The sequence below is a fragment of the Parus major genome, chromosome 3 (genome assembly GCF_001522545.3).
Source record: "Parus major isolate Abel chromosome 3, Parus_major1.1, whole genome shotgun sequence".
NCBI lineage: Eukaryota > Metazoa > Chordata > Aves > Passeriformes > Paridae > Parus > Parus major.
The window spans coordinates 38,962,936-38,983,343 of NC_031770.1; the positions used below are offsets into that span (position 1 = coordinate 38,962,936).

General features: G+C 38.7%; 1 long non-coding RNA gene across 1 annotated transcript; it reads right to left on the reverse strand.

Moving 5' to 3' along the window:
* Window positions 1-12,990: 12,990 nt before the first annotated feature.
* Window positions 12,991-16,949, reverse strand: LOC107201633. Its single transcript, XR_004496331.1, has 2 exons — window positions 14,810-16,949; window positions 12,991-13,367 (listed from the first exon to the last, which is right to left on the reverse strand). It is a non-coding gene; the product is annotated as an uncharacterized LOC107201633 (long non-coding RNA).
* Window positions 16,950-20,408: the final 3,459 nt, after the last annotated feature.

The window sequence follows — 20,408 nt, forward strand, 5'->3', positions numbered from 1 at the left end:
GGATAGTTTTGCAATGAAGATCCATAGACACTGAGGTCTGCTTTGGAACAAGACTGAACACAGAAATACATTCATCTGGACCTTCTTTTCAAAGCATGATACTTGCCTAATTCCACATTCAAGTATTTTAAGGTTAGTTCTGAAAATACCCCACTAGCCTTAGCCATTAATGTCTTAAGAACCTAATCAACTGCTTTTTTCTTTCTATATCTCTAAAGCTGAATCAACAAGATTGCAGAGATCTGTCTGAGTTCAGAGTAACTGCAGAGCTGAATTTAGCCCAGTGTATTTTTGTTTAAAGGAACACCACAGAATGGAGAAACACTGTACTCACGAGTGTTTTGGGACTGCATGAAGGACAAACTCATTAGGCTGAAAAGCAGTACTTCTATCTAGATCTAGTAATTGTATGAATAGCATGTTAAACCTTTCATCTGGAGATTTCTTCAGTAACTACTGCTAAGGAAGTGTTTTTAAAGACCTTATAACTATATAGGGAAAAAAAAAGGAACATAGCAATTGAAATATATGGAAATACATGAAATATGACTAATGAAATTTATACCTACATGTCATATTTTCACCAGCTCACAGAATTACTTCTCATTTCTTACACAGGATTTTAAGAAAAAAAAAAAAAACAACACATAATCTCTGCACCTACCTCCTCTCCCCAAAGGGAACAAAAAGTCATTTTGAAAGCCAAGATGAAGGTGCTAAGTACAATTAATATAAAGCATAGGATAATTCAGCTTGTCTGGAGTTTTCTAGTCCAACCTTTTGCTCAAAGCAGGATCAAGCTGAGGTGAGGGGTTCTTTATCAGCTGGATCTTTGAAAATTTTCAATGGTGGAAGTTGAACAACCTGTCTGAGCAACCTGCTTCACTGCTTGACTGGCTTCAGAGTGAAAAAGCTTTTCATTTATCACCAACTTAAACCCCTTGTTGCAACTTAGGTCCACTGCCTCTTGTTCTTCTGCTGTGCATTTCTCTGTAGAGCCTGGCTCCATTTTTTCAGTATGCTCCTCAACAGAAATTGATGGACTACTAGTAGCTCCACCTGCAGCCACCTCTTCTCTAGGCTGAACAAGCCCAATTCCCTCAGCCTCTCTTCACCTACCATGTGCTCCAGCCACAGACATCTTGGTGACCCCTCCTCTAAACTCTATATAATTTAGCAATCTCTTTCTTGTATCTGGGGATCCCAAACTGGATGCAGTACTCCAGGGGCAGCCCAACAATTGCTGAGTAGAGGGACATAACCACATCAACCTACCTACATGCCATTCTTCTGTTACTGTAGCCCACACTTAATATGCTGTTAGCTGCTGCCTCCACTGCCAGGGCACGGTCCTGACTTATATGCAGTTTGTCTTCTACCAGGCCCATAAAGTTATTTTCTGCCAAGCTGTTCTCTGGCCTGTATTGTTCCAAGGTAGGGTCTCACCCCAAGTGTGGGTCTTGACATTTGTCCTTTCTAAATTTCAGAAAGCTCCTTCTGGCTCTTCCAGTCAGCCTGTCTAGGTCCCTCAATGGTGGCTCTGCCTTTAAGCATTTTGACTGGTTCCTACAGTTTGGTATCAAATCATCTGCAAACCAAGAGCAGGCCCTCCATCATCCCCCTTCAGGTCACTGCCAAAGATACTCATTGACAGGTGTCAGGATAGACCCCTGTGGTACTCAGTTCAAGCAGATTCATTATTGAGAACATACCTGTCTGGCACATCCAAACTCTGAGCATTTAATAATGGCAGGATTTCAAGGCATAAGTACAAGTATAGAAGCATATCCAAATTTAATATTTAATCTAGTCATAGAAATCAGCTTTTAGATTGTTATTTACATGACCTAACTTTAACACTAAGCCTAGTCACCACTGGCTTCCTTTTCAGTCAGCAGAGAGAAAAAAAAAATCAGTATAAGATGGGGACCAACTGGTTGAACAGGTTAGCAGCTCTTCAAAATCAGATGTCAAACAGCAGGGTGTTGACAAACTGGAGAAAGTACAGTAGTGGAGCACCAGATGACTAAGACTGTTACTTAAATATCTGAAGGTACTAGAAGATATGCCAGGAGAGGCTAGAGGAAATGGGTTAGGTTACTTGAAAAGGAGAAGGCCAGGAGCCAACTGCTGAATACAATGAGCTAAAGGGGAGTGAGTTATAGAGAACGTGGCATGAGAGTCTTCTCACAAGCGCACAACAAAAGAAGAGACGATGCATGACAAAATTGCCATGCTGGAAATTCTGATCAGATGGAAGAAAAAAATTAATCAAAGTGGTTAAGCACTGATACAGGTGCTCAGAGAGGCTGCAAACTCTTCATCCTTGCATGTTTTCAAAACTCAACTGATAGGCCTTGAGCAATCTGATCTAACTTGGAAGTTAGCCAAGATTTGAGCAATGGGTTGGATCAATGACTTTAAGAGGGCTCTGCTAGTCTAAATTTTTCTGTGATTCTGTGAGAAAGGCTTCTTCAGTGGGTGATTCATCTTGTCTTAAAATAGGTGTCTAAAATAGATTAGATGAATCACCATCTGGTGGTGCCTGTGTCTCACTGAAAATATTCTCCACTAAATACAAAGGCAACCTAAGCTGACCAGATATGATGAAATGTCTTACAGTGAGACATTAGTAAATTGGAAGAGATGAGAATTATCATTAGTGACTTGTGCCCCAAAATGATGAAGTTATTGCCTTGTTTATATATTATCCCTTTAGGGCATGAACCACTTACTTAATAACCAAACTCAGCTGTGGGAGAAGGTGGACAAAACTCTCATACAACACATAAAAATTAAAAATTAAAATAGCTTAGAATTGGAGCTACACAGCTATCTTAAACAGTTTATTGCCATATGAGCAATTCCCTTCATAATGCAATGGTACAGTTTTATGATTGGTTATCTATTACAATATGTAATATTTTTGTCTTTAAAGACAGATGACAAATTAGAAGCTGATAGGATGGTTTTCCCTAGCATGAAGATATTTCTATCTTCACAGCCTTATCTATTAAGACCATAGGGGACAAAGGAGAATGAGTTTAAATGTCCAGGTCATATAATTTAAAAAAAAAACCTGTTGTTATTATTATTATTGCTATTATTATTATTAACTTGAAATTATTTAACAACACAGTTCAGAGCTGTCTCAAATGTTCACTGACAAGAGAAGCCACAGATGTTAAATAAAAGTAAGTAGAAACCATTGAAGTTGAAGGCAGTTTTGGTCCCTGGAAACCGTATTTAGCTAGAACACTTCCTTCTTCCTGGAAGCTGGAAGGAAAGAAAAAAAAAAAGAGGTAGATAAAAAAGAAAAATCAAGTCTTTTTTTTTTTTCAGCCCCCCACATCAACAGAATGACTCTGTTTTCTTCTATCTGAAAAACTGAAGTACAATTAAAAGTATTAAATTAATTTCAAAAGCCACTTTAACAACAAGTATACAGAAGTGTATTGGTTACATGTCTAATAAAATCAATGTAACTTTTTCCTAAGAGAAATGGTATTTTTCCTACATACACTAAGTTCCATTTCCCATGTTCCAAGATTCTTCCAAAGCAAACTTCCCTGTTGTTTTCTTGATATCCAGCATCCATTTCTTTGGTACATCACACAAGGAGAGGAAGTTCCCTGGCTGCAATAAATGACCCAAAACGAGAGCACTACCACTACCAGAAAACTCATTGAAGACAACTGGAAAAACAGAAGGGGCAAGTAACTTCTGCTACACGTGCTTAGTTTGGCACCAGAAACAACGGTAGGGGTCCCAAGATGAAAGCAAGTACTTTCCAAAAGAGACAGTTCTGGTCTTGCCACACAGCTGACAAAGTCTATGGAACTCTCTCACAGGTCCTCCAACCAGGCCTGCCTGAAAGGAAGTCGACACATCCCCTGAGCAAGACAGAGGGGAGTGGAAGGACAGAGAGACAACTGACAAACATATTTCCTCATAAGAAATGGCCCTGAGCCAAGAAACACCTCTCAAAGCAGCCTATTTGGTAGTTTAGAAACCACCCCTCTCTGTAACTACTTCTCTGTCCCTGTGGAACAAATTTGAAGATGAGTGCTCATGCTCTGTTGTCACTTGGCCATCACTAAGAAAGAGAATGTTCTAAGCATCTTAAGAGAATATGAATCAAAACTTAACAAAACTATTAATGTGTGTTAGGTTCCAAAACAGTCTACACTGATTAAGAAGAAAAGTCAGTTCTATAGAAGTCTTTGCCAAAACCACCAATCCCAAGATTTTACATTTCACTTCTGTTTCAGAACCACAATAGGAACTTCTAACATTTCAGCTATGCAAATGTGAAAACTTTATTGTTTTACAATTAATAGAGACCAATTCACACAAGCTTATTCTGAGAACTAGTCTTTGCTCCTAAGGTATTCTCTTAGCTAAGTGTAAGATAGAAAATTACTCTGTGAACAAAATTATTTCAGATTCTGTGTTTTATTTCAAGGCATTAAAATTTCTATATTGACACATACCCAATACCATCAGATCTTATTTTTCTTTTGAACTGAGAACTATGAAATATTGAATCCTGTGTGAGAATGGTGCATAAGATGTCTAGTTTTAAAAGAAGCTTGTCCATGCTTTTCCTAGAACAAGGCGAGATCAAAAACTGCAGGGGCAAGCTCTTAGAATTTTGAATGAGTATTAGTCTTTACAAATATCTTCCAGCATGAACAGGCAGTCAGCTTTAATCACACTTTCTGGGGAAATATTTTTTTCCCTGTATAGTTCCTAGTACTATGTGCTGACAACTCTCATGCTCTCATATTTTGTCTTACCCTGAAATGCCATCCTATTTTGCATGACTGAACTGTAACTACAGTAAAACCATCATGTATTAAGTCATTCCATGAGAAGTCTCCATCTCCCCCCTCCACACAAGAGAAAGAAAAAAAACCAGCCATAATTATGAAAACAGAGGAGGATAAGAAGAGGTATATAAGAAATTGCCATTGCTCTGGCTTGCCTACTCAAAACTTTTTCCATCCTAATACCACATATCAATAGAAAAAGAAATAGTTTAGTGCCTCCTTATTACTTGTAAGGGCTAAACATTGGCAAGATCCTGGTACCTGCTTTCATGCGGGGACAAGTTTGTGATATAACTTGAAATCAAAGTCATCACTGATTTACTTCAGCAAATTTACTAGTCGTGATTGTGACCAAAAAAATTGGCTCAATTTGAAAGTGAAATAATTTTTTTAATCAAGCTTTGGAACGCAAGAGTGACTGAGAACCTCATTCATCAGACATATGAAAAATAGGTAACACAACTGAGAAACAGCTAAGTAAATACAATCGCCATTTATCAAAAATACACAAATACCAGTCTCAATCTAGGAAGGCATTTCAGAATGAAAAAAAAAAATTACTTTGAGTTAACAGGACTTCAATTTTTAAAATGTTTTTTTAAAAATAATTTACAGGTAAAGGAGAAATAAAGCTTCCAGATTTTCAAAATTGGGGTCAAAACCAGTCTAACTGCATATTGACATTGACAACCTCAGTGTGTAAGCACTGCTGACATACACAGAAGAAAACACTGAAAGCAACCTGGAAGGCACCAACTCAAGAGAGTAACATGGAAACACAGTCATTCAGTAAAACCTCTAGCAATTTTCAGACCAAATCTCCACTCAAAATTTGCAGAAATTCAGATCTACACCAGAACAATAGCATATCTTCCACGTACATGAATAGGGACGACGTTGCAGCAGAGAATCTCAGTGTGAGATAAAATCTTTAGATGTCTGATCTTAAAGGTTTGCTCTTAAAAACTTTGAGAATAGGAACTTGCATACTTTCTAAAGAGGGGAGACAAGACAGACACCTACAGAGGGCCAGTCTTCTGACAGAAAGATTATAAACATTACTCAAGTGAGGTATCAATTAACTCTCCCAGGCCACATGTCGCTAATCACAGCAGAATAACTAGACGGTCAGATTGCAAGAAAGAGGACAAATATAATGAAAAGATACAAAACAACCTAGTGATGATGCAATGAACTGGTTAAAAAAAGGGAAAGATGATTGAAAACCAGCTTTTTCTCTCTCAGCTTTGTCTAACTTTCCAATAGTATGGATGTATGCAAAATAATTTAGCAATTAAGGGTCAGAGTTATCTTCATGCCAAAGGAGTAAAATGAGAACAGCTTTTTTACACCTCTCATGTCCTGAGGCTTACAGTATATAAAAATCACACACTACAAATTCAAATGGATGTATAGAAACAGCATGGTGCCAGGTTCACATCATTCTGCTCCAGAGTAAAAATTCATCCTCTGCTGACAAACATCAGGACCTACTTCTCTAATTCTCTTTTCCCACATAAGAACCGTCTGCCTGTTCTTTGGGAGGATCTGAGGCCACCTGAGACAGGACGGCTACATCTGCTGTCCAGCATCAACTCTTTTGTCCCTGAATAGTCAAAGCCTTTCCTCCTACCTCTCAACTACAACATAATTTTCCCAGTTCCTGCTAGAACTGTTTTGCCTGTTCCAAGCAGCATGCCAGGACACTCCTGAGGCACATGGTAGTTATGGACCCCTCCAGGTGATTTCTCCATCACACCCAACTCTGACTGGCAGTTTCCCAGTGAATGGTTTTCCCTGCTTTGCAGGATAAATCTGACTGGGGAGTAGAATGCCTGTGGCAGAACACATTCTCCTAACATGTCAGACTATCTAATATGTTAAAAAAAGAATAGCCTAACTTCATGCTCAACACCTCTCTCTCTGGCTGTTCTTGGCACGCTGTTTTTACATATATTAGAATAAAAAAAGTTTACAATGTGTTCAGTAAGCTGAGAGCCAAAGTGAGGCCATCCTTAAAAAATGTTCAGTTTCCTACTCCCAACAAACTGTTCCTACACTAATGTCTGCAACTAGACTTTTAGTACTGGGATAGAGTTTTAGTTTTTCATAGATTTATTGTTTGTTGCAGTGAACTTTTGTAAACAAGAAGGCTGCCCTACAATAAGGAGAAACAAACAGAAAAAGCAAACAAAAAAATCCTAACCTAAACCACAGGAAAAGAAAAAAAAACAAGCCAGAACAATTTCTGAAGGATGGCTTGAGTTATACCTAGAAGAATCTAGGGACTTGCATAGATTTTCCAGAATGAGTTTAATGCTCTGACCATGAATGAGGAGAAAGAACAGAGCAGGTCTGAGAAGAATGATAAAATACACAAAAAAGACTATAGGAAAATAGAATAACATCAAGCTGGCTTTGCTAAGACTTACTCTTAGTTTGTTCGAATTTGATATGCTTGCTTTTGTTCTTCCAAAGTGTTCTGACTGAACGGCACAGCTGCAAAGCAGTCATAAAGCTTTTGTACAATCTGATCATCCTCCACAATCATCTTTAAGCCAGAGCACTATTGGTCAAAGCTTGATTTATATATATTTTTTTTTCTAAGTAATGTAATTAAATTAAATACTACATCAACAACAAATAATAATAAGAAGAATAATTATATATATATATATATAGCTATACTTTATAACATGACTGGAAAATTCTGGGTAGAACCATAACCTGCTGACAGATTGTTGGCAATTTCAGATCCTCATCCACTGTGCCCAATAAATGCACATGCTTGAATGCTTTCTTATTGTAAAAATTAAAATAAAAAAATAATAATTAAAAAAAACCTAACAGTAAGAGAGTTCAGGAAGTGCATTTTGATGTGATTACAATACTTTTTTGGTAAATTAAACCACAGTCTTTGGCCACAACATGACCCAAAGTATGTTGTAATGGTCCACAAATTAAGTGCCTTCTATATGTTATGACTTAGGTATGTACTGCAAAACTTGGCTTCATCGTACTTCAAAATACAGGAAAAGAAATTTTTATGTCCTATGACAGAATGCTTTATTAAAAATAATGATGTTTCAAGAACTTGTAATACTTGCAGAAAAGAACATTTCAGCAAGGAAATACATCTTTGGAGCATTTCTATTTTTACAGTGAGGCAAGTTACATCAGCTCTAAAAAAAAAAAAATAAATCACAACAAAACCAGCCTCCACAAATATGTTCAGGTCCTCTCTTACTACAACATCAACACGAGAATATCCCTCGTGTACGTCTGTATACACAACGAGACAAGTTCTCTCACACACACGTCCTTTGACACTAACACTCCTGCCTTTGCATGCTTGCACACAAACACTGCACTCACATGTTAAGCTTCTCACACATAATCAATCCTCCAAGCTCTGGCGCTCTCTCACACAAACACAGACGTGCTTCATACCTTCTCCTGCATTAGAAAACCATGTGAACCATCTGTCACTATTTAATCTCCCAACCCAAGCTAAGCAAATATGTCCCATCTCAACCCCAGGCGCCCCAGTCAGCCTTTCTAGCAATACATTCTTCACAAATAGACCATTGTTTTTGCTGCTGCCTACCTAATATTAATTTGTTTTCCACGCCATCTCTTCTCCTTTTGCTGCCATGTGCCCCACAGAAGGCTCTATTTTGCTGCTCTTTACAGCAGTCAGGCCTCAAGCAGTCCAGGGCTGGATATTGCACAGCCAGGGCCAAGACACGTTTTGCAACAGGCAGCATATACCACAAACTACCCACTGAGATCAGTGAGCATCACATATTTCCCTTTTTGCTCATAATTTCAGCCTTCACTGGTTTTTGATTGGTGAGCATTTAGGCAAATGGACATAGAAAGAATCTTTTTAAGAAGAGATGCTAGTTATCATCAGAAGAAAAGAAAGAAACCTACACTTCAAAACTTCAACTGACTATACTCTCATTTCATAGGTGAAAAGGGGAAGGAGCAATAGTATTGTTTAGGGAAAACCCCTCAAAATACAGTCTCAGGACAGAAGGGCCTAAAAGAAGCCCAGAAGCTTTGGTGTGTAAAAGACAGGCCGGACAAAACACAGAAGAAAAAAGAAAGACCACCTTGTTTTAGGGATCTCAGAAGTGCTGCTGAAGGCAGTATGCTGGATTTGGAAGGAACGGCATCACAAGCAAGGCTTAAGTACTTTCAAGGTTTCAGGGAATGTAACAGTACCCACCCCCCCCCCAATCAGTGAAGAAGGCTGCTATTGCTCACAAAGGTGTTTATTAAACTCTACAAAATATGTCACCCTGTTAAATGTCTCTTTAAACTACTCCTCTTTCTTTCCACAAATGAGAACAGAGGTTCACATCTATCTTTTGTACCAGAGAGACCCCTCAGGACCTTTGAGGGTGATACTGCCATACTGGAACTTATACCAGTCCTGAAAAACTGGAGCAAATTCCTTTCTGGAGACAGAGCCAAAACACAAACCTCAGCATCTCCAATATTGAAAAGTCCCCAAATGGAGGATTAAACCACAGAGTTTCCAGTGCACATAGTATGGACAAAGCTCACCATCCACTGCTAAGAAAGGAACCAACACATAGTGGATGCTTTCTTCTAAAGATGATTAAGTTGGCATGCACTTTAAAAAAGGCTTAGATAGATACAGATTCCAGCTTTACCTAAATATACACTTTATTAGGGGAAAAGCAGGGGGAGTAGTGTCTGCATACTTTTTGAAAAAGAAATTGTTGCATGATTTCTGTTTGTACAAGACTTGGGGTAATGTCACCTACTAGGACTGTGACTTACAGCAAAGACTTTAGGAAAGAGGCTACCTGCATCTTTTAGGAAATGGAGCCACAGTTGGGAAATCTCTGCAGGCAGCTAAATTGTTTCATTAACAAGTGACAGAAAAGTGTCCCACTGGAGAAACTAACATTTAAAAGTCTAGGAACCATACACTTTCAGCAGGACTAGTCAGCAGACTTCAGATGCCACTGCAAAACAGGGAGAGCTTAGGCAAATAAAACCCTCAAGTGTAAGAGAGCTCTGCATATCAGCCTTTTTTGAAAGCAAATTCCCTAAAACTGCCTGTTTTCAGCACATATAGCAAGTGGTACATGCAGTGCCATGAGCAGACTCCAGGACAGGGAAACCTGTCTGCTCTATGGCCAACTGCCCTCAGTGAAATTAGTTTCAAATTTTTCCTTGATGTCAAGCTGCTTTCACATTTCACACCACACACCTCTCACCTAATTGCATCTACTGTCTGTGCCCTAGGAGAAACTAAATTGAGGCAGAAAACTTGTGCAAGTAACAAGGATTCTTAAAATTATTAGTGGAAAAAAGCATATGAAGACAACAGTCTTCATATAGCAGAAAATGAAAAAAGGTTCCATGATATTCTCCTTTGGTCTTCTTTATTCAGCTATCGTAATTAACCATTACTTTTGAATTGTGTGTAAGCTTTAAAAAGACAATTAATTACCCTTGGGAGATACCAGCAAATGAAAGATGGACAGTGGCTAACCCCAAAATGCTCCTACTGCTTCATTCCTAAAAATGTCCCCAAATCTTCTAGTGACAAATTGTGTATGTTTCCAACAGAAAAGGCCAGAATGGAACTATTTCAATGGAGCAGATTGCTATAGATGGAGAGATTATTTGTAAAAGTGGCTGAGAGGTTGTGGTCTTTGACTTCAACCTAAATATTAATGACAAGTGGTCCACATAGTTAGCAAAAATCAGGAAAAACCTTTGCCTTTTACAAACTTACTAGAAGCTTTGCTCTCAGCGGTTTTTTGTTTTTGTTGGAACACCATGGAAGCTGTTTCTCCTACCTAGGACTTGGATGTTCAGTGAGCCTGCCAGGAAACACCAGATAACATTTCTTAGGCTGTCTTTGGTCACTTCTTAGATTATAAGACCTAAATAACCTAAGTGGGAAGGCATCTGGTCTTCTCCTTTCCAATGCTATCCTGCCATGAACAACTGACAGAACCTACTCCTTTGATCCCTACAGACATGTGAAAATGCAAAGGGAACAAAGTCAATATAGGCTCTTTCCTTAAATCAGTCACTGCTCAGTGCTTTAACTGGATTGTCCTCCTCCAGTATATCCTAGCACTGGGAGATAGTTCCAGTAAACACAACATGAAGCATGTCTTAAATGTCCATTTTATTTAAAACCAAACAATCCTGCCCTTCCATCTCCTCTGCAAAAAACCACCCCTCCCTTTTCTTTCACCTTAAGGCTATCCAAAGGATTTTCCAAGGGGAAGGGTCTGTTTATATTAACTGTCTGTCGCTTAGAAAAGAAGCAGGAGAAGCCAGTAACCCTGAAATAAAGCATCTGTTCAAGCTACCGTAAGATTAACGACCCACTTTGGAGGCAAAAGAAAATCTCCCAAGATGAGGAAAAAAAAATTTGGAAAACTCCAAAGCCAGATTTTCAAACAGTATTTGACTCCCAGACTAATGTGCAGGTAGAACTATTAAAGCAGAAAACATGGCTGCTTTCAACTCCTACTAAAGAAAGAAGCCCACTCACAAGGATCTGGATAGTTCACCTCCTGCTGTGAATGAACACTCACAACATGTGTAATGGGTTTCAAATGTGAAATTTTCATGAGAAGACAACAGAAAACATCCAAATGCTGTAATAGCTTATTAAAGAAAAACATAGGGGGTTATTACACACTCTATTCAAAAGGAAGTATTTATTTCAATAATTGTTGCTCAGAGTCTCATGCCAGATTCAATTCAATCACCTTAAACCTCACATCAAGAATATTCAGAGTAGGCCCCTGACAAGCTCAAGCAAGGTTGAGAACAATAAATGTATGTTCATCCCAAACTTCTTTTCCCAAGCAGCATCATTTGTTGTTCTAGATCAGTTAAGCAGAGCTCAATTGTTCTGCCATTGCAGTATTTCTAACAATTTTCCCTGTATAAGGACATGGCTTAATTTCATGTAGAATTTTCTGTACCATGTCAGCAAGGATGAGGTCAAAAGCAGAAATAAAATTCTATTCTTCTCTATGCTAAAATTCTAAGTATTGCACTTATTAATTTAGGTTTGGAAAAGCAAGCTAAATATCAATATAATATCAAAAATAACCAAATTTGTGTCACTTGTAATAGAAGTTATCATCTTAAAGAAGTAAAAAAAACAAAAAAAAAACCTATAGGTTCCAGGAACTAGAAGTATTTCTTCTGGCAGATGGCAAAGGTATGGCCTGTAGTTAGTCAACACCAAACCCAACAGTCAAGCTGACAAATTCTGGGGTAAGAAGAAGAAACAGGAACAAAAGCAGGTTTTCCACAGGGAGGTTTCAAATTTGACAAGCATAGAAAATTTTTTAATTATTATTACAAATATCTGTTTCTATATCTCACTCCAGTCTTGTAACCATTTTCCCCCCATACTTTGAGTACAACTTTGAACTCACACTAAGTAGCATCTGCTCCACCTGGATAATTCAGTTATTTTTTTAGACTTGGTATTTCTCATCTTCTGTTATCTGACAAACTCCTAAGTGATTTCAAAATACAAAATCCCAAATGAAACAAACCAGTGGAACAAATGGCAAAATTCAGTCTACAGAATGAGATGAAGTTGACACCAAAACTAATCTTTCTTTCTTCCCTCTCTAACTGATTCTTTACCAAGCCCCAGATCTGACAAGATGTCCACGCTCTAGGAAGCAAGGCAGATTTAGAAAGAGGAGGAGGAAGGAAAGAGTTTTTTACCAGGTTGAAAAAGCAAAAGAAAGCAAAATGAACGAAGATGGGTACAAGAACAATTACATGTAGGCAGCACAAAGAGACATTTGGGGCTATTCAGCATCACCCTGATGTCTTTGTGCTTTCAGTGATTAACAGACTGCAAGAGAGAATATCTGCTTTTTCCAAGTTCACTGAGCTGATGAAATAGCTGAAGACATTCATAACTTTTGCCCTCAGCTGAAGGGTTGGTCATAAGTTATTATGACCCATCATATCTGGTCATAATTTAAATAAAAATAAGTGGAGTCTTCTGAGACATAACTCAATAGTTAAGGAACAAAAAGCTTCTTACAAGAAAAACACAACAAACCACAAAAACACCAACAACAAAACCCACAAAAAAAACAACCATAAACCTAAGCTGATATAAATAATGTGTAGGCATATCATTACAAGTATTAAAAACAGGACTTCAGAAATAACTTTTGAAGTTTTACAAATGCCATGCTCTAGACACGTTCCATCTCTAGCAACCCCTGGTACCACACCTGTACAGTAACAGCACCACCATGGCATCCCCTTTTATGCACTTACTTAATGTCTCTGATTTTCCCATAAAATGAGGACATTTAAGAGGACTGAAAGTTCCTGAAAATCAGAGCTGTGCCAGCAGTTTCCAGTGATGACCTGACATGATTTTTCCTCCAGCTGATATCCAAGTAGTTAAGGAATTTATATAGTCCAGCCCAGCTCATTCATTTAAAAATTAACTTTCTGTACCATGCAATATTCCAGATACATCTAGAGGATGGAAGAAAATGGTTAAGGAAAATCATTAGCTTATATGTTATAATAGCAGTTATTTAAATTTTGCAAATTAAGCATGAACAACTGGAGAGGAGGAAAGCCCAGACAGTGTCCCATAAGAGAATGTGGAGGATCATTTTATACATAAAAACTAAAAAAGTAATAATACAACTTGGGAAAAAAAAAAAAGAAATATGGTGGAGAAAGCTGTAAACCAAAGTCACAGCTGATTGGATTTTTCCTGGATTTCTTCTCTCAATAAAATTGGAAAAAAAAAAAGAAAAATTTATTTATTGCAAGGAAGAAAATTCAACTTCCGTTTCAAGAGCCATGCTGAAAACCCCTTGGCATTTTATTTAGCACCACAACCAGGAGCAAAGACCTCCAGTAGTCAAATACAACTCTATAGTAAACTTGTACTACTATAGCCTTACTGGTGTACTCTTCAGTAACACTTACCTAAGCCCATTATCTTTTCTAAATTCTTTTGCATAGAATGTACAAAAATTTTAAATTTTTTTGTAATTTTTCTTTATAGTTAACAAACACTACCACCCCCCCCCAAAAAAAAAAGAAAAAAAACCCACCAGTAATCCATTCTTCCTGATGATCAAGTGGGTTTTGTTTCCCTTAGATTATATTTAGTGGGCAGCAGAAAATAAAAACCCAACTACCCTAAAACAATACTCTCTGATGGTAAACAAAAGGTGTCTCTAAATACCCCCAGAAAAGTGTTACGAGTGAATGACCTCTTTTTAGGGGGTAATAAAAAACTTGTCACAGCAGACTAAAATACTAAGAACATCTGGTTATTTTAAAATAAATTCCATTTCAAACAGAAAGGTTGATCAAACAAGAATTTCTGTATGTCTAATATAATTACTTTTAAAAAAACTGACTTATGGTTTTAGTAAAAGGAGATAGGATATTAAATTCAGTGAAGAGTCACCTTCAAGTGGTAACATAGTGCAAAGAACCATCTTACCAGAAAGAGCCATGAGCTATTTCACATTTTAATTTGTATATACTAACTGGTGTCATTCAAGCCATGTCAGGACAAGCTTGCAAAGAGCTGAAGTGCCTGTAGGTACTTGGAAACACAGCTCATTCCTTTGGAGCTCACAAAATGCCACATGAGATACTATGTGGTTTGCCATGGCTATGAACACAGCACAAGGCAAGATGTTTTTTTCTTGGCTTTTTGGCTTGCAGGTATCCATGCAAAACACTCTGGCCAAATGCTACTTGAGTTTGTTTGACTTGGGGTACTTTGTCCTCCATCCTGCCATTTGAACAGCAACAGTGTCACAGAGCACAGATGCAGCTGAACTTTGACAGAGATGGGCATTTCTGTGGAAAAGGGAAATTGTATGACAAAACTGTGAATAAAGATAAGAGCAAGCAGTCCAGGCTTCCTACTCTCTTTGCAGACCTACCAGAAAACACACTCTGCCCCATTTCCTGCTTCCCTTCTGTTGATCTCGCATTTGTCTTCACACAACTTGATAGTACTTCTGTGAGTTAAAAAAAAAGCACTTTAGACAAAACTGGCTTGCTGAAGTATTAAGAGAAAAGATGAGTAAGTAGAGGGAGGTAAAGAAAGAAGAATACAATGACTTCAAATGCACAATAAAAACGAACCCAAAAACCATAAAATGAGCAATTTTAAAAATACAGCCATGTATGTGTGTGCCAGATTTATTAGATTGCAGCCTAGATTCCTCTCTGAAGCAGGGACCATGCAAGACAAGGTGCTTATTCAGTGCTCAAGTACAAGTTTGCCATCAGCTGAGGCTGCCTTTGGACATGACCTCATTGTAAAAACATTACCCTCAATCACAGTGGTCCTTGAAACCTGCCTCCTGGCTAGTTGATTGTTATTACAGATTTCACAGTAGCTATTAGGTACATTTGCATCTGTCTCTTTAAAATAATGAGTGCGAGAGAGAGAGATACCTGGGGAGTTGCAGGAGGAGAAATAAAAAAGCATGTCTGAACAGATGATCTTTACAGTTCCCTCCTCCTGCTGCTAGAAGCTTCCCACTCAGCTTCTGCTCCTATTTGTTCATCTTTCTCTGGCAAGAACTACTCTTAACTGTGTTAATTTTCTTTTTTGTGGGTTAATGTTGGGTAACGTGCTTGCAATTGCCCACAGCTAATAGATTTCCAGTGATTGACTTTACTGCACTCCTGGCAATAAGTAAGGCATATTTCTTGAACCAGGGTCATTTTAAGGGATTCCAGAAAGTACCTTCAGACAATTCATGTCTTCATTTAAACAGCTACTTTCTTGGTTCCATGCAGGATTTTGAGCAGAAGGACAGAATCTTCAAAGAGAGGTCACTGTCCTCTAGAATATTAAGTTAGAACCATTTCAAGAGTTTGAACAAAGCATGAAGCATGACCTTTTTTTCATTTATTTATTTAAGGCTAAACTTGGCAGATATGAGAATATCCAACTGTAGTTAGACAGCCATGATCTCAGCCTCTGGCTGTGCAAAGACATCTTAAATCTGTAGGTTCTCTGCAGATCCAGAGGATTTTTGCCAAAAAGTTTCCTGAATAAAATTAAATATTCCTTCATGTTAAGCTTTACAATTTTCTCTTCTTCCTATCCTAGCCTATTATAATCCTGAATTCAAAATATATAATGCTTTAAGATTAGCACTGCTTATACTGCAGTTTCCCAGCCAAAAATGACTGCTATAATTCTTTAACGATTTTAAAAAGGTAAAGTGTCACATACCTTCTGCCTTTAAAAACCAGTGAGGCATAGCCTTTTCCTAATTACTGTCCAGTTACCTGGGAGTGAGAACATAGATACAGTCCTGCCAAGGAAAATCTTGGGAACACCCAATGCCTGGGTTGCAGTTGCAGAATGAATGGTGTCCGTCAAAAGCATTCTGTGAGAAGGTGGCAGTGACACAGTAGAAGCTACTTACATCCTTAGCTTCTGAGGAGATAAAGGATTATCTAGATGCTCTGGCCCTTTAAAAGCCCCCCAAAAAATGTTGTATAAAGCATATATATACGTATAATTACATTGGTCTCTTCCCAGTGTTAATCTGCCCCTTCTTTCAATTTAGCAGCTTCACATCTTCATGAAAATCTTTTCCAAAGCTACATGTGCAGCATTAGCTGAGGTGTACATGTAGCTTTCTTTGCAAGTGCTAGCTACCACCAGCCAGGACTGTGGCTTTGTATTTCACAGAGCAAGGAGAAAATGATGATGACCTGTAGCTTTTTAACTATCTCTGCAGACTAACTGCAGTGAGTCTCCTTCCCCCAGACATGGCAAAGGAAGGTGTGTGGCTAGGTCACAGTTATCTTCCTGTGTAGTTTTAAATCTCTGCAGAGCTGTGCACTGACATTGTCAGTGTGCCAGCTATAGGCCCTTCATCTGGTCAGGTTCTCACATCTCCTGTGCACCTTCAACTCCTTGCCTCAACCTCAGCATGTGGTTCTTGCATATTGCACTGAAATCCCAAGTACTGTCAAGTGCCTGGGTAAGCATACACAGTTTGAAACTATCAGGTTCTGTGTGTCAAAGGACAAGAAGGCAATAACAGCCAACATTCAAATAGGCGTTTCTGCAGAGAAGTACCTGAATATTAAGAATGAACCTTTTTCAGGTACCAAGACCAGAAGAACCTAATGCAATCCACGTGATCTGCCTGAGCCACAACACCATCTCCTGGAATCAGAAGTTTAATTGCAGGAGAATGCTGAAGTTCTTCAAGTACTGTGAAGAGAATCAAGCAAAACAAGCAAAAAAATCCACCAATATCTCCAAAACACTGCAGGCAATAGGGCTGGAATTAATGAATGCAAAAATTGGCCTGCACATTTCCCATGTTTCCAAGAAATTACTGCAGTTCTTAAGAAATAAAGGAAGATCAACGAAGGAGAGAACTGTCGGCAGCTCACTCCATCACACAACTGAGGGCACTCTTCATGCTCTGGAGGCACATTAAGCTGTTAGCTATCACTTCCCAGACAAGCCACAATGCAACTCTGGGAACCTGTTTTAGGTTGGCCCTTGAAAGAGACTACAAGTACTCCTGCAGTCTTATACAGATGGCACAAAAGAGCTGCAAAGCAGTAGGAAGACCATTCATGCAATCATTTCTATACAGCCTCTAGGTGTGAATGCTCCCAGTCCCACTTGTGGCAGGGTCACACAAAGCTGAAGCCCACCTATAAGTCATTAGCTTTTTTCCTCAATGATTGCTGGAGAGCTTGCGTGGACTAAACTCTGTTAAAACAGATACTTACCATCTGAACGTACTCATTTGCAATTTTTAGTTCCAAAACATAACATTAGAAAGTGATTAAAACATACAGAACAGAGCTGCAAAGCCTGAATAATAACTACAGCATAAGCCTATCTTGGCTGTATCTATACTAAAGGAAATATAACAGGAAAAAAAAATGCAGGTGAATAAACAGTAAAAGTGAGAAATAAATCAGACTTGGCATGGGCAAAGCCTAGAAAGCCAACCAGATTGCATACAGAACAGTCAAATTTGTTACTCTAACCTAACAGCTACATAAGACTAAAAGGCATAATCATGTGAAAAAATAGATATTTGTGAAGATAGTGTTTTTCTGATATTCAGCCTCTGCTCATGCAGTTTGCCTTCTTCAGCTGTCCTGATATCTTCATTCTATCATTTCTCAACCTTCATCTCTAAACTTAAGTAGGCCTTCCCTTCAAGGCTGCATGTCTCAGTGCTTTCTGAGGATTGTTTCCTCTTTCATTTGTTGTAACTATTACTTCATAGTGCTGTCATGTATGACTCCTCCACCTCTTATCCATATTGTACTGGTTTTAACTTTCTATATTACGTCTGGGCCCAACACAAACTGAAACACAATGTAAGAATCAACCCATTACCAGCTGCCCCTCAGCTCTAAATACAGCACTCAAGTAAAACACAGTTTTACTTTTGGCTCTGATACAGCTTGACACCTGAAATATAGCTGCTCATTCCACATGTGATCAGACATACTAGGAATGATATGGACTTAGGAGCACAAGCTCAATTGCCCAATGTGTGGGCATGCCTTAAATGTCAACATTATTAGCCATCACACTGTGACTGAAGTGATAAACATACAAACCACCTGAATGCTAGCCCATCACACCCAGACAGCATCTCTCTTCTCCTCCTCCAGCATAAAGCCACAACTGTTGCTCATTGAGTTGCCAAGCTTTCTACATTATCATTAGTAACTTAAAAACAGGATTATGCTTAAATAGTACAGAAACTTTAGGGCCACAGGGTAAAAACACTTAGTGACTTCATTAATGAACAAATGCTTCATTAGAGATTAGAGTCTCTATTCTCGTGTATTAACAATGCAACACCTTTAAAAAATAAATATATCTGCATTTTCATGTCACTTGCCTTTTGCATCTCTCCTCCCTTTCCTCATAGAAGCACTAGACTCAGATATGTTGAGAAACCATTCAAGATGGTACCATCAATACAATTCATCCTCCTGTCAACACAGAGTGATCAGATGAATCTGGACACTATAACAGGGGACCAGGACTCTCCCTCACACATTTCACGGTAAGGGTAGATGCACAATTACTTTGTTGACCTGGAACAGGGAAGCAGCTTCATTTATTTATTTATTTGCAGAAGGAGTAAAATGGCTATGAAAAAGACAAACAGAAACAGTGCAATGCATTCCTAGTAAATCCAGGAGATTCACACACATTTTCATTCTGCCAGAAGTTAAAGGAAACCTGCAAAGCTTTTTCATTTTTCGTTTCGCTTCCTTTATAATCCTCTTGCCTTTATGCTTCCCTCCTTATTTAGAGTTCCTTCAAGTGTAAGGAGGCATCCCAAATCAATGGTCTTCCTCTGTCAGCCAGGGTTCTCCATTTCCCAGGCAGCACCTGACCAGTCAAAGGAGCACCTGAGGCCAGCTTAGGACCAGGTTCTCCAAAGACTAGTCCTAGTCCTCTTTGGAAGGCCACTCAGGCTCATTGTGCAGTCAGGAGGATGTCTTCATTGAAGGTCATTTTCAGAGCTGCTCTTTCCCCATTGCCTCTCTATCAAGGTAGAGAGAGAGCAACCACCAGGGATGGATTCAGCCAACTGCACAACTTTATTCCATTTAGCCACAGTTAAATTGCTACATTGGAGTTAACACTTCCTAGTACACCGAGTATCACCATCTGCAGGCTGGGGCCAGACAGGATGGACATCTTTCCCTCACAGCGATGGGAATGAGGCTACAGCACCATCATCAAGACAACTACTCTGAAATTTTATGGAGCCCAAAGCAGAGTCTCAAACAGTTATCACAAAGCTTCAAGATAGGTTTGTCCTTGAAATCCTGGTTATTTAACCAAAGCACCATTTTTCATAGCTACTCAGGAGACTTCTTCACTGCTTTTTTTTGCTGAAATTACAATTCCTGTCTCACAGGGTGTTTTTTATAGCATTACCATTCATGCTACATGACCAGCATAGCTGAAATATCTAAGTGCCCACAAATAATTAAAAAGTCATCTCCACTTTTTAAATGTTTGGATAAATTTATTTATAGGGCAAGTTGGCAATTCCCCCAAAGTCATACCTTCCAACCAAAGCAACTATGTCAGGTACTTAAAATATCCCCCCTTTCCCTATGGCTCTGCCTCTCACATCAGCTGGGATAGCTTTTTTTCCCCCTAGAATGCAAATAGTGACCCCAAGACTTGCTAGCAGCAGCTAAAGACCAAGTTGAACTAGGCAGTACTGCACTGCTGAGCAGAAAAGGCCCCTCCTACATGGAAACACCAACTCAGCATAATGCTCAAGCATTGGCCTTTGTATTTTACTTCAAACAAGGCTCATAAACTTCTACTGAGGCACACACTAGCACACCTCTCTAAAACAAGTGGGAAAAGAAACGCTCCTCAACAGTCTTTATGACGAAGTGGACAGGAAGGCATGTCAGCAGCAATGCCTGGGGAAGGTATTTTTACCAGAGAGTGTTTACAACACTCTTCCAACTACAGCATATATGCTTGAC